The 15,197-nt window shown below is 42.0% G+C and overlaps 1 long non-coding RNA gene across 1 annotated transcript in view; it reads left to right on the forward strand.

The window, feature by feature from the left end:
- The window catches only part of LOC144827213 (uncharacterized), a 157,136-nt gene that overhangs the window by 119,055 nt on the left and 22,884 nt on the right, over positions 1–15,197 (forward strand). The window lies entirely within an intron of this gene.

Genomic DNA, 15,197 nt, shown 5'->3' on the forward strand with positions numbered 1-15,197 from the left:
GCTGGATTACTGCAAGAATATATCTGATGTGGTAACTTCTGTGCTCCGCCAGGTGGGAAATGAATCAAATTCCAAAGAGAAAATTCCAGCCCATGATCTAGTCCCTGGGGACTGGGTACGAGTGAAAGTTCATCGCAGAAGGAATTGCTTGGTACCAAGGTGGAAAAGACCACGTCAAGTTATCTTGATTAGTACTACTGCAGTTAAGTGTGCTGGACTGAAAAGGTGGGTTCATGCTAGTCACACCATCCGTGTGCCTGAACCTGAATACTCATACGACGGTGAAAGTACAACTGACTCTGATTCTGAAGGTGAACCAGAGCAGGATCCAGATATTGAAGATCAACAGGAACGTCGACATCTGGAAGTATCAGAAGCCAGTTCTGCGTCTGAAGGTGAAGGTGAAAGGGAGATTGTTGAAACACCAGATTCAGAAGATCAATCTGAAGATCGAGAATCGGTAAAGACAAGCACCAGTAAAGACGCAGAAGAAGGTGAAGAGAAAGTTGATAAAAGGAAGAAAACTGAAAAACAATCTGAAGATTCTGAAAGCAGGAACGAAAATCCTGAAACTGGGGAAGAGGAAGTAACTCACGATAAGGATGAGATTCCAAGTACCAGTTATGAAGGTGTTCCTAACAGAGTAACAGTAGAGAAAACTGAAATTGATGAAGACAAAGACATTGTGAAGATCATAATCAATGATACAGTAGAAGACACTGAAAGTGAAACTGATGACAGTGCAGACGAAACTCCATTAAGAAAAAGCACAAGAAAAAGAGCTTGGAGAGTGGAGCATAATACAATAGAGCCGAAGACTAAGAAAGTCTGCAAAGGAGACAATAGGCCTAAAGGAGCTGGAGGATTAAGATTCAAAATAGTGAACAAAACAAAAGAGCAAGAAGACCAAGTAAATGAGATCTCCAGCCAGAAAGAAACATTGGGAAAGAAAATAGAGACTTCAGAGGCCTAAAAGAGTAAGACGTCCAAATCAGAGGTACAAATCACCTGAGTGGACATATATTGTCCTGCCACCAATTGTTGAAGTTAATAGTAGTCAAGAAAACCTGTACAACCCAAAGCCAATTGGGAAAAGTGAGCAAAGAAGTCAACTAAGAAATGGAAAGTTAGGTGTTCAAAATAGATGATATTAAAATAAAAAGTCTGAAGTCCTGTGAGACGGTTTTTGTAAATATAGAAGAGGTCAGAGTTGACATAAAGTCGAAGAAAACTTGTTAGAAAAATTTAATTATAGTATAATTTAGAATAGTAATTGACACAAGGTTGAAGAAAACTTGTTAGAGTGCTGAGAGGTGTGAAATGTATAGGTGACATAAGGTCGAAGAAACAGTGTTAGAGAAGATGGCAATGAATAATCATAAAACGAAATGTTCTATTTTTAGAAAATGGTGTAGATGCTTTACAATATGTACGGGGCTGTTGATGATATTGGGGGTAATTTTAGCTATTGTGATACCTTTCCAAAGTAATTTAACAAAATTAAAACCGAATGTGAGTTCAAGTAAACAAAGTAAGAAAGAAAAGGTACATGAGACTCATGTGTATAGGCCAGAATTGCATCAAGATAGGTCCATCAGTGATTATACCAAGAACACTTTTTGTAAGTTACTGCTTGAGTACATCAAAACAATGAATGTTGATGACTGTTATGTTTGTGTAAAATTGCCAGCATCAGTGTCAGAAGGGGTGACCTATCACCACCTTCCTCTTACATATGGAGTAACTTGTAGTGTAATTGCAAGTTTGTTTTACAAGACTGGGAAACTGGAATATCATTATTCTAATGTGGATGAAATATTTGCGAAATTAAAGATCGACAGTACATTGAATAAAAGAAAACATGCCGAGGTAATGGGAGAATATTTTCTAGAAGTAGATGAGTTAACACACGAGTATGCGTTTAATAATAACTTGACATGTAAAATGAGAGTTGAGGAGAAAGCATTCTTAAACATGGTTGAGGAAAGAAGAATTGCTTACAAACGAAATGAGAAAATGAAACATGCAAAGTCTAAATATTACACATTTGATGATGAGAACATTGAGGAAAAGAATGTAAATGTAGCAATCAATATAGATGCACCAATGTTGGGAAAATTTGGTATTAGAAGAGATAACTCAATGTATGACAATTATTTTGTGGGTGCAAGTCAATGCGAAGATACCTATAGAATTATAGGGGTTGGGGATTTAAAGGAGGAAATGATCCTGTTTTTCCTGGAATTTATTTCATTTGAGGGAATAGAGCCTATTATAGACTGCCAGACCACTGGTATGGGACATGTTATGTGGGTTTGGTCTTTCCTAAAATGTTCCATGTAGATAGAGGTACTAATGGAAAGCATGAGATAGGTAAAGTTCTAAGTCGAAAAAGAAGAGAGAGTGTGTTAGAAATAATAGGTGATGTATTTGGAGCACTGATACCAGCAGTGGGAATTTCGTTTAATGCAAATAGAATCAGAAAATTGTCTACAATAGTTGATAAATTATCAACAGATACAGCAGGAGGATTCCTAAATGTAAATACTGAAATGGTTGCTATGAGAGCTATGGTTATGCAAAACCGACTTGCCCTTGATATAATTTTAGCAAAAGAGGGAGGAGTCTGTGGAATTTTGAAAGTTCAACATTGTTGTACTTATATTCCAGATAAAAGTCAGAATATTGAAAAGTATATTATAAATATTAAAGATTTGCATAAAGAAATTGAACCACTGGAGGTTGAAGGTGTCTTTGAAAGGCTGGGTAAAGGTTTCTCAGCAATTAAGCATTGGTTTCACGAAATAGGTAGTTCAATTATAGGTAAAATACTAATACCGATAACAATCTTAGTGATAGTAATTTTTATGATAAGGTTATGCTGTATATACAAAGGTAGAAGAGATTTTAGAAATTCGGTAAAGAAAAGGAATGAGGAACATCAGGCAAGAATGAGAGAAAAGAATGAAATAGAAATGGAAGAAATAAAAGAAAACTTTTTCAAAGATTCAAAAGAGAAAGAAACAAAAGTATAGATGATACTAAACAAAAGAATTTGAAACATGTTCTTTGGTGATAGAATCACCAGATGAGGGAATTGATGGAGCGAGGTGGCAAACACAACATTTTGTGTACCCCTCTCAAAGTTAATGTCCCATAACGTTAATATTTACTAATTGTATGTTTTGTGAAATTAACCAACCATAGAGTAAGATGCACACATTATTTTATTATTATACACAGGAATACTAACTTTGCTTGTATGTTGCAATAAAAAAACTAGCTAATATGTATTGTTATTGTGTTGTCAATTAATGCACAGCATAAATATAAACAAAATGCAATATAAATGTGCTTATTGTCTTCGTTTGTGTGGTGGAGAGGTCGAAAATGTAAGTATAAAATGCATTTGTGTAGCTTATATTGCTAGGTAACAACTAATGGGGAAACATTAGTAAGGTGGGAGGTAAACAGAACGGGTTTAAATTCCATAATTAACATGAATTTGTGTTTGTTTCTATAATAGTTCCAAAAGTGGCTTCTGAGGCCTAGTTAAAAAGGACGCTTGGGTAAACAGTGAGCAAGAGCAGAACAGCGCAGGTGCGCCAAAACCTGCAAGTCAGAGAGAACTGCCTGTGCTCGATGAGGTTCAAGGCTGCCTTAGCCCGGAACCTAGGATGAGTGCCAAACATGGACGCTTGGACGTTGTGATCATGGGAAAGGGTGCCGATGTATCTACTAGAAGAAATAGTAACGCTATGGACTGTTGTAAAACAAAGACCCTTTATTTTTCTGTTGAACCATGGAGAAAATGATGTTGTAATGGTGAGATGATGCTCACCCACCTCGAAATTGTCCAATGGGAGTTTGAATAAGAAATGACAGTTACTTTTTAGATAGATTAAGTTAGGAAATTAGGGTATAAAATCCCCTGGATTTGACTAGAAGGGGTTGCTTTTCTGATTTCTACTGGAGATGCGGCCCGATTGCTGACCGATTCCTGGATGTAAGACTTTAATGCTTTTTACTTGTTTGCTTTACAGGACTGGAGGATAAGATGAGGGTGTTAGTTAGGGATGTTAGGAGAGAATGAATTTGGAACTATCTGTTCTTTGCTAAACTTTAACTGTTTTCTAAAATAAAGCGATTTTCTTGAGCTCTAAATAAAATGATTATTTTGAAATAAAGTTTACAATTTTACTGAATAAAGAATTTACTAATGCATAAATGTCAGACATAATAACGTTTTGCTATTAATGAAATTGGGAAATGGAATTTTAAAAGCTGGTCTTGTGATTTTCCTACGCCTAATTTTCATTCTAGCAGATCCATTGCCACTATGGTGGTGTGTCTGAATAATTAAAAGTTTGAATAAAACCATGGTAAAGTGTAATAATCTGCAGGTGTAAATAATAAATAGTTAAATAGGTTTAGACACTCCACCAAATGTTACAGCATTTCTCCTTTGCGATTCACCAAAGTCTTGAAGCCAAGTGTAAGTGAACAGGGTAAATGTGCAGTGTTATGGGCCCCACTGATGCATGATTTGTGAGTTTTAAGGTTTCAGGGAAATGGGGAGTATTGATTAGAAATGATTTCTGGAGCCGCGCTGTAGCAGAGGCACCGTGAGCCATTCGGCAGCAACGTCGACAGCGTGCCGCCATCTTGTGGTTGGCGGCCCCTTTTGCCTTTCCCTTGTGGTGGTTTTTGTTTGCTGCAGAGTTGCCGTCTACACAGCTTCCTTTTGCCAACCACGGTGTTCGTGTTTTTAATAAAGTTTTCTGGAAGTGGACATGAGGGCTGTGGACAACGCAGAGTCTTCACGACTTCAACATCCTCTGCTATCGTCGCTTTTGGAATATTCTTGTAAGAACCTCTGTTTTATTGATGTCGGAGGTATTGTCCATGGATGTTTGTTCCCACAGTTGTCTGAATGCCTGCTACACGTCGCAAGAACAATTTCTCCCAGGAGGTGTTTTTTTATATATATTCTGGTTACTAGTTGTAACAACTCCCCATTTCAAGTATGTTGGGGGTAATGTATTTTGAGCATGTTTTGAGTCCTGAACATTCTGAAGTACCGTTGATTTGGGAATCATCCTGGTATTCCTCTGTTTCAAGTATGTCGGACTAATGTTCTTTGGGTATGTTTTTTTTCTATGTCCAGCATGTCTAGGTGATCTATGGTGAATTTTGAGTTTTCTTTCAAGCCGCTTCACTTTTATCTTCTCTCAGTCTATTTATGTAATATCATTCTCACATACAAACTGGGTGTTCTCGCTCCCAGTATCTTTTTAGTTTGCTTGTTACACAGATATGTATTCTAACGGAGAAGAGGATCTTTCTTTATTTTTAAATTCTGGGAGAGCATGATTGTCATCGGACATGTTGTGATGACACAGGTTTACCTTTGTCGGAGGATGGGTTTTCCTTGATTTCCTGTGGGTGGTCATCACATTGTTCCCTTTCATGTGGGATGGTTATGAACTAACTTCCCTATTACTTTTGACTGTTTGTTACTCCTACATGGGGCTATGTCACCTCTACAAGGGGTTTGGGCCATGGGTTAGTTCCCATACTTACTTTGCACCTAGGTTAACGCTTACACTGGGTTGGGATATGGATTTTGTCTCCATTTACAGTTGCGCGCAGTACCAAGGTACATTCCTACACGGGTGTTTCTATGGGCGACGACCCATATACATTTTGTTTCTTTACATTTGGGATTGTTGTTGCAGGGTGTGTTGCCCTATGCATTTGCTTACAGTGTTCACTTCAAATGTTACATTTTATATTCTTACAGATTTGCATTATTTGCCCACTCTTCAAATAGTTTTCATATCTTTGCATGGGGGAGGATGGTGGATATTGTTGCTTAATCTTATGATGCTGTATTGTAACTATCCTTTCTTGTTTTAATGGTTCTCTTTTCTTTGATGTTCTGTCTTTTTGGCTGCATCTTTGAGATTCGTTCCATTACTTACTTTACCCGTGTATAGTTCTCCCATTGTTTTATTTTGCTTCCTTTTGCTTCTGTTTGAAGAAAAAGGGATAATGTTATACCCTTTTTACTAGTATAACATGTATTCTAGACCTGCTGCCTCTAGCTGCTCAGCCAGAGTGTGAGTTAATTATGGAATGTTGGTGTGTCTGTGATGTGTGGAATGCCTGGGTGTTTGAGTGGATGAGTGTTGTCAGTTAGAGTAGGGCTGAGTAGCTAGTCAGGCTGCTCCTGGTGAGGCTGCTACCACAGCAGTGCTGGCTGGAGTCAAGACTGATGAAACCTGAACTGAAGACTTAAAATATACATCCTGTCTCCTGGTGTCTATCTTCATAGGACACAACAGAACTCTTCACTATTTTTAAAGAGATCTTGTCACTAGCAAGTACCACTGCTCCTAACAGCAGTTCTGTGGAGTCCTGCAATCAGGTGGCAGACTTCTTTGCGGAAAAAGTAGGAAAGATCTACTCCACCTTCCCAGAGGTAGCACGTAATGGGTGCCCGAGTAGTGATGGGACATCTGACTTAGCAGAGGCGGAATATCTTTGTGGATTTGCTGCCCCACCATGTGACAATCTCACAGATATAGCCTTAAGCATCAAGTCGGGTTCACCTAGAGATCCCACCACTCCTAAGGTGTTAAGAGGGAGCATAGAGGTATTAGAGCCTTACATCAGACACCTCCTTGAACTATCTTTTGCCTCAGGGACAGTCCCAAAAAGGTGGAAGGAGGCGATCGTCCTCCCCTTAAAAAGGAAGCCAAATTTTAGAATGAGTCAGTTGGAGAATTTACGTCTAATCTCACTTCTGCCGTATTTTGCAAAAATTGCAGGGAAGGTGGTCAATACTCAACTGACAGGTCATATTAATAAACATAGCTTACTCCATCCTACAAAATCGGGCTTTCGGGCAACCTATTCTACTGAATCAGCACTGCTCCTATCTACAGAAAATATCCGCAAACACGTAGATGAGGGACAGACGGTAGCCTTAGTCCTTTTGGACCTCAGTGCCGCTTTCGACACTGTAGCCCACATCACCCTGCTGCAGCTCCTCAAGAAAAGAGGTTTGATGGGACGAGCCCTAGAATGGCTGAGGTCCTTCTTAAACGATTGTACTTTTCAGGTATCCCAGCGACTTCACTATTCCAGGAGTATTACGTTGGCCCAAGCGGTCCGGCAGGGCTCTAAACTCAGCCCCATCCTCTTTAATCTCTACATCACCCCCTTGGCAGAGATTATTGAAAAATTTGGCATCAGTGTTGTGTCATACTCTGATGACACACAACTGGTGGTGTCCCTAACACAAGCTCACAATGAGGCAGCCATCAATTTCTCGACCTGCCTACAAGAACTGGCGTCGTGGATGGAAAATAACTGCTTGAAACTCAGCCTGGTGGCCTCAGACACTGGGACCGCTCCCCCCCGCCCCCTCCCCCCCCCCCGGTGAACAGCTTAAGCACCTAGGGATGTGGATGGATACTAAACTATCCTTCGAGGGCCACACCAGGCTGGTGGCGGGTAAATGCTTTGGGGTAATGCGAGGACTTCTGAAGACCCGTGATGTACTTCTTGTTACAGCAAGGAAAACTATGGTCCATGCTTTGGTGAAGTCATGCTTGGACTACGGAAATGCTCTCTATCGGGGGGCAAGTAGTAAATATATGCAAAGACTCCCAATGCATTCAGAATGCAGCGGCTCGTCTCGTTTTAATGCCACCCAAAAGAGCTCCTTCTATCCAGGCCCTAGCTTCCTTCACTGGCTTCCGGTGAGGGAACAAATTCTCTTTAAAGCCTTGTGTGTCAGCCACTGCATCGTACAGAGGAAGGGGCCCACCTATTTGCATGACCTACTCACCCCCCATGTTCTGACCTGCCAGCTCAGGTCAAGTGGGATGGGGCAGGTCAGTGTTCTGGCCATCAGAAGAGTAAGAATGGGTGGCAGTTCCTTCCGCTTTCTGGTGGCCAAACATTGGAATAAACTTCCCCTAGGTCTCCGGCTGGAGTCCTCTGAGACAATCTTTCGGAAAAAGCTCAAGACCTGGCTTTTTCCGTCTTCAAGCATCCCCGTCTAACTCGTCTTCTATTTTGCTTCTCTGCTCCACTCAGGGTCCGTCTTTTTGTTGCAGCGTGGGGACACACTAGTTAGTGTAACCATGCACTTCACAAATTTGTTTATTATTATTATTATTTTGTCGTTCACCCTGACAAGGATTGGGCTTATTACTTGAGTGGGACTTTTACCCCTTTCAACTAGTAACCCAATTACTTTTGGTGGGGAGTTGATGTGCCACTGTCAATGGCGTAACACAACTGGTGGTGTCCCTAACACAAGCTCACAATGAGCAGCCATCAATTTCTCGACCAGCCTACAAGAACTGGCATCGTGGGTGGAAAATAACTGCTTGAAACTTAACGGTAACAAAACTGAAGTGTTAGTGATAGGCAAAACCCCATCGGTTTGGTTCTCAGCCTGGTGGCCTCAGACACTGGGACCGACAAACCCCCCCCGCAAACAGGTTAAGAACCTAGGGATGTGGATGGATACTAAACTATCCTTCGAGGGCCACACCAGGCTGGTGGCGGGTAATGCGAGGACTTCGGAAGACCCGTGATGTACTTCCTGTTACAGCTAGGAAAACTATGGTCCATGCTTTGGTGATGTCACGCTTGGACTACGGAAACGCTCTCTATCTGGGGGCAAGTAGTAAATATATGCGAAGACTCCCAATGCATTCAGAATGCAACGGCTAGTCTTGTTTTAATGTTACCCAGGAGAGCTCCTTCTATCCAGGCCCTAGCTTCCTTCACTGGCTGCCGGTGAAGGAACAAATTCTCTTCAAAGCCCTGTGTGTCAGCCACCGCATCCTACAGAGGAAAGGGCCCACCTATTTGCATGACCTACTCACCCCGTATGTTCCGACCTGCCAGCTCAGGTCAAGTGGGATGGGGCAGGTCAGTGTTCCGCCCATCAGAAGAGTAAGAATGGCGGAGACGCATCGTTTGTGTGGAGCTGTGAAGCAGCGGTGAGGGCAGGCAACTCGGCAGGACTCGCAGCCCCAGGAACCACCTGTCCACCAAATATAAATCTTCCCCCAGCGTCAACTCCCTATGTACTAATTTTGGCAGGTGTACCTGAATTAGGAAAGGGACAGACAGAATCCCACCAAGCACTAAAGAATAAATGTGTTCACTGGTTAACAAATCATAGCGATTTTGGATATGATAACACTGAAGAGATTTTATTTACAAGAAGGGTGGGCTGGATTGGCGGACGACACAAGCACATCCAAGGAAATTGTATAGTCATTAATTTTAGAAATCCAATGATGACAGAAAGAGTTTTAGCAACAGAGTTTGGGAAGAACATGGGTAATATTCTCTTACTTCCTTTAGGTTTTTTTTATCCTCCCAACATACCTCAGCAGTTTGATTACTGCATTTTCAAACATCGGTCAAAACTGGAGAAACCAACCCATTTTTAATATCCCCACTGGGAATAGGTTAAGCCCCCTTGAAGGGGTGGACTGACTAGAGGAAGTCCCCGAAATTACCCAGGGAGAAATATCCTCCGTGTCTATTGATTTTGATTATAAGGATTATCCTATAGGGCTACATCCCCCAAGAGAGGAAGATCTGGTCGGAGAGAGCATGAGCGGCTCCCGAAGCAGCATCCCTAATAAGGGTGGTTTAGCCCAGAATGAAAGTCCCCATCAGTCTATAGCAGAAGGGATAGTCGAGCTGGCAGACCCAGAAACAGGAGAAGTGATAACGAACATTCAGTCCCTGGAAATTGCCAATAAGAATATATATAATTGTCAGGTTGCACAGGTTTTATCTTGGAACGTTGCGGGTATCAATAATAAAATAGATGACCCTGATTGGACATATTTTATTAGCCAACACGATATATGCATGTTCCAAGAAACCTGGGCAAGAGGAGAGGTAACCAAGTTGGGCTACGCCTCTTTTAGCATCCCAGCAATATCAGGCGATGTAGGGAGACCATAAGGGGGCTTAATTACATGGGTAGGTGCACACTTGGGTTGCACGGCCGTGCAACTCGATACAGGTTCTAGTGATATATTGTGTGTCCTACTGCAGTTCCCTCTTAAATTTCCGATTGTTTTAATTAATGTGTACTCGAGGCCTACCTCTATGGGTAAGGAGTCCACTACTGTGGAGGAACTAGATATATTTCTATGTAGCAACACTTCAAAACAAATGGTCATAGTAGGAGGGGACTTCAACTGTCAGTTCGAGCCTCTAGAGGGCTTGTTCATTGACAGTTTACTTGAAGAGGACCTCCTTTTTAACATACCGGAATCGAGATGCCCAAAAGTAAATAAATGGCCCCCCCTGGTAATTCAGATGAATTGCCTTGCCGTTAAATATTCTTTAAGAGCATGTAATGGAAGATCAGTGTCTGAAACATCAAATGGGTTTACGTTCTATAGTAAGGACCGAGGGTTCCTATTAGCTTATATTCTTACTAGCAGCCCGTCCCGACGTTGTCCGGGTATGAATTGCTGCCGGCCAGTAGTATATTGTTTTGTACGATTTCGTTTTGATAGCATTTCTTATCTGTGACAGGCCTGTGAAACGCTCCGATTCACAGTGCACTGCTGATGCACTTAAGAGTACGCGTTCAGTAGTGTGTGAACTCGAGTTTCCCTACTTTATTTTTCCTTGCAATATTATATAGCGCAAACTCGACAACATGGCATGAGCACAATTTACATTACAGAAGAACACATTCATTTGTGGTAGGCACGGGGAGACAAAGCGATTTGCCTGGAATCACAGGATGTTGAGCTGATGCCGAGATTCGAACGTAGCTCCCCAGCTTTAAAGTTCGCAATTCTAGAACTTGTGGCGGGAGGTGTGTCTAAAAGTGTATGTCGTGCTGGCCATCAATGAGAGAGACCTGTGCATTTTTCAAATCGGTGGTGAAAAAATATGAGTATGTTGCTGGAGATGTGGACCGCCGTGCCACCAATGTACTTACCGGGGAAGGGTAAACACCCATTATTCCGCAACTTTCTTTCCGCATACCATCACTGCGCATACTTTCATTACGAAAGTACCATGACTCAGCAATGCCGTTATAACGCATGGCATTACATTTTATATGCTTTTACCACGCATACATTTACAACGAAATTCGTTGTAAATGCATGAATGGAAAAAGCATGTTTTTTTTTAATGTTTGGATAAGGTAAGTATGGGTATAGGGGTATATGTTTTGGGGTACTGAGGTATATGTTTTGGGGTGTTTGGGTATTTTAAGGGTTCAGATATAGTTTTGGGTTATGGGGTACAGGGGTAGTTTTAGGGTCTAGGGATAGGTATGGGTTTTTGGGTACAAGGATATTTTGTATGGTTCAGGGCTAGGTTTGGGTTTTGGGTCACAGGGGTATTTTAGGGTTCAGGGGTAGGTTTGGGTTTTGGGGTACAGGGTTATTTTTATGGTTCAGGGCTAGGTTTGGGTTTTGGGGTACAGTGGTATGTTTAGGGTTCAGGGGTAGGTTTGGGTTTTGGGGTACAGGGGTATTTTAAGGGTTCAGGGCTAGGTTTGGGTTTTGGGGTACAGGGGTATTTTAGGGTTCAGGGGTAGGTTTGGGTTTTGGAGTACAGGGGTATTTTTAGGGTTCAGGACTAGGTTTGGGTTTTGGGGTACAGGGGTATTTTTAGGGTTCAGGGGTATGTTTCGGTTTTGAGATACAGGGGTATTTATAGGGTTCAGGGCTAGGTTTGGGTTTTGGGGTACAGGGGTATTTTTAGGGTTTAGGGATAGGTTTGGGGTACAGGGTATAGTTATAGGGTTAAGATGGGTTAGTGTTTAAGGGTGTTGGGGTATTTTAAGGAGTACGGGTGGGTTATGATTATGGGGTGCAGGGGTATTTAAAGGGAGCAGGGTGGACACCCGGAGCTGGAATGTACAGAACCTGGGAAGAAAAAACAATGAAATATTGGGCACAACGCTCACTTTCCGTAATCCTGCACCCCGCACACGTCCACGCCCCCAGCACACGCCCACAGCACACGATATGAGACATGGCATGAAGGGCGGAACGTACCACACGCCCCCAGCGTTTGTCACGCCCCCAGCACACGCCCACAGCGCAACGCAGACACACCCACAAGGGACTACTTTGCTGGCACAGTTCTTTTACTTTTTAAATGTATAAGGTGGGCGTCTGCATAGCCTATGTCCTTCTGCTGCAACTGCCCTTTCCAACGCTGTATTGGGTGTTGTGATTGATGCTGTGGTTCCTGATATTACCCGCCTCAAAGGTTTGGGCTCTCTTTTTATTATATTAGTATAGATTAATACTAACCTTTGGCATAGGATGGCTGACTTTAAAATTCTTCCACGTGCAGATAGTGACCATGATGCGCTAGTAGTAGATCTCCAAATATTGAACTCCGAGAGTGCTCATTCTGATAATACTCCCAGTAATCCCAAATTAACATTTTTGAATTGCAGGAGGAGAGTACGTTGGGTAAATTTTAATCAATCACAGGAAAACATGAGCAGTCTTTATGATGTTCTATTACCCATATTTCTAGAAGTCTTTACCCTATATAACCATAATAGGGACCCTCTAGATAATGAGGCGATTGAGTCAAATCGTGATAAATTAAAAGAAATGTTATTAAATCTCTATTTTCCCAATAAACCTAGTAGGCCGGGTAAGTCAGTGCCCCTCCCTCTGTATAATGGATCTTGCCGTAAGGCTAAAGGTGCACTAGTGGCTTCTATTAAAGCAAAGGATCGCCCCCAAATTAAAATTCTGAGAAGGGTTTATAAAGTAGCTGTCCAAGAAGAGAAACATAGGTGGGAAATGGAAAATTGGGATTTACTAAAAACGGCACTAGGGGATAGAGATATGAGGACATTCTGGGGAGTTGTAAATTCTGGTTCGACCATACCTAAAAATGCGGTAGAACCAAATTTGGATGAAGAGGTCTGGCGGGAGTACTTCAAATCTCTTTATAAGGAGGAAAAGGAGTCTAAGGAACTCCCAATGGCTGGAAGTCCCCCAGTAGTGGACCACCCCCTAGATATAAGGGACGTAGATCCTTATCCTGATGGTAGTTCGGGTCCGAGTATAAGCCTACAGTAAATAAAGGGAGAAGCAAACATAGCCCCAGGTAAAGCCCCAGGTTTGGACAAGATCCCTGGGGATCTTTTTAGGAGTGAACCACTTATTTGGGCCCGTATCTTTGGGTCCTTTTTAATGCAATAATGATGGGTATGAAGATTCCCGCTAGTTGGGCCGGTGCGGGGATAATTCAGATTTTTAAAAAGGGCTCCCCACTATTACCTAATAACTACAGACCAATTAGTTTAATCGATATCCCACAAGAAATATTTGCACAAGTCTTGCTCCTCAGGCTCCAATCCTGAATGGGAGACAAGGGGGTGCTTTCCCCCCTCCAGGCAGGGTTCAGGGAAAAACTGTCGACCCTGGACCAAGTACTAAGATTGCAACTGTTTTACTGGAAGACGGTCTGCCTGGAAGGGGGTAGCCTCTATTTAATATTTGTAGACCTGAGGTCAGCTTTTGACCTGGTGCCAAGGGAAAAACTGTGATCAGTAGTATATGAGATGGGGGCCCCTGTGTATTTAATTCAACTCATTAGGCGCTTACATGAAAACAATTATGCGCAAATAAGATATTGTAGGGATGGAAATCTTACAGCACCCATACCTATTAAACGTGGCGTACGCCAGGGCTGCGTTCTCGCGCCAACTTTGTTTAGCCTCTATATCAATGGCCTGATAGATGCCCTGTCGTCAGAAAGAGATTTAGATGTCCCAAAATTAGCTTCACGTAGAATTTCAGCAATGATGTTTGCCGATGACACCCTTCTGATAGCTAAATCACCCATGGGGATTCAAAGGGTTTTGGATAGATTTCAGTTATTCTGTAGGGAAAGAGGCCTAGAAATAAACCTGCAGAAAACGAAATTTATGGTGTTCAATAATCCAAAGACTACCCGTCCAAACCCTTCACTTAAGAGTTTCATCTTTTATCTATTTAGGCATCACCATCACTGAATCTATGGATTGGGGGGGCGCACATTGTGAAGTCGACACTAAAACTGGCTCAGTCGACAGGGGGCATCGTGAAGGTTTTTAATAAGTCAGGCAAGAGTGCCGTTAACCTGGCATTAGAAATCTGCTCTGGGGTCATCTTAGTCCCGAGCCATTATCACAGGTTGAGAACCACTATATTAGGCAGCTATTTAGGCTCCCGCCCAGTACTCCTTTAATTCCACTCCGATTACATGCAGGATTAATGGCAATATACTGTTTATAAGAGACAAGGGAACCCACTAGGTAATCAAGGACCAGGGGTAATAGTATTATCAGGCAACAAAGGTCCTTGGCTGAATACAATTGGGCTTGACTAGTTTCCCACTGTGTTACCCAATTGTGTTTACTACATGAGTACAGCTAGGTTGATCTATTATTTCTACTAGCGTCTCACTATTTCTAAATTGCCTGCAAAACACTCTGCCCTTGTCAATTTTTGTTTTGTCTTGCCTTGTTTTATGTACTGGATACAGGATTGTATCCCACTGTATTATTGTTCCCTTTAATTTGTTCATACCTTGCCATTGATTAAATCAGTGTCCGGCTGGACAAATTTTTCATTATAGCGTAGATTGTTGCCTATAAATCATTTAATTGTTTCCAATTGTATTCAGTCAAGGACCTTTGTTGCCTGATAATAAGATTAATGGCAATAGCAGAGGTGCTGAGTCTTAAACCCCTACTGTATTGGTGCCGTCTGTGGTCGACTCCTGAACTTCTCCCCTATAAGGAAGAATTGTCTGAAGTCTTGAAGATGAGGGGTGCTGCTAAATTTCCCTGGTTTGCCCACATCAAACATTTGTTAATAGACAAATGAAGGCTCATTATGAGAACTACAGAGTGGCTTCACTTCACACTAGCTCTAAAATAGGCAAACTAACTAAAGTCTTTCTGGAAATAAAAGACAGTGCTAACTTTGAGAAGGTGCTAGATCTTATTAAACCTGTGACTGTAAGAAAGCTTTACCTGCAATTTAGATGTGGGGTCTAGCCTCTCCGATGTTTTACAGCAAAGTGGAGACCCCAGAATGCGGTCCGGTGTCCCGCTTGTGATCACCTCGAGTAATTAGAGCTGCATGTATTTGCCCAGG

Source organism: Lissotriton helveticus, chromosome 4_1, assembly GCF_964261635.1.
Source record: "Lissotriton helveticus chromosome 4_1, aLisHel1.1, whole genome shotgun sequence".
NCBI lineage: Eukaryota > Metazoa > Chordata > Amphibia > Caudata > Salamandridae > Lissotriton > Lissotriton helveticus.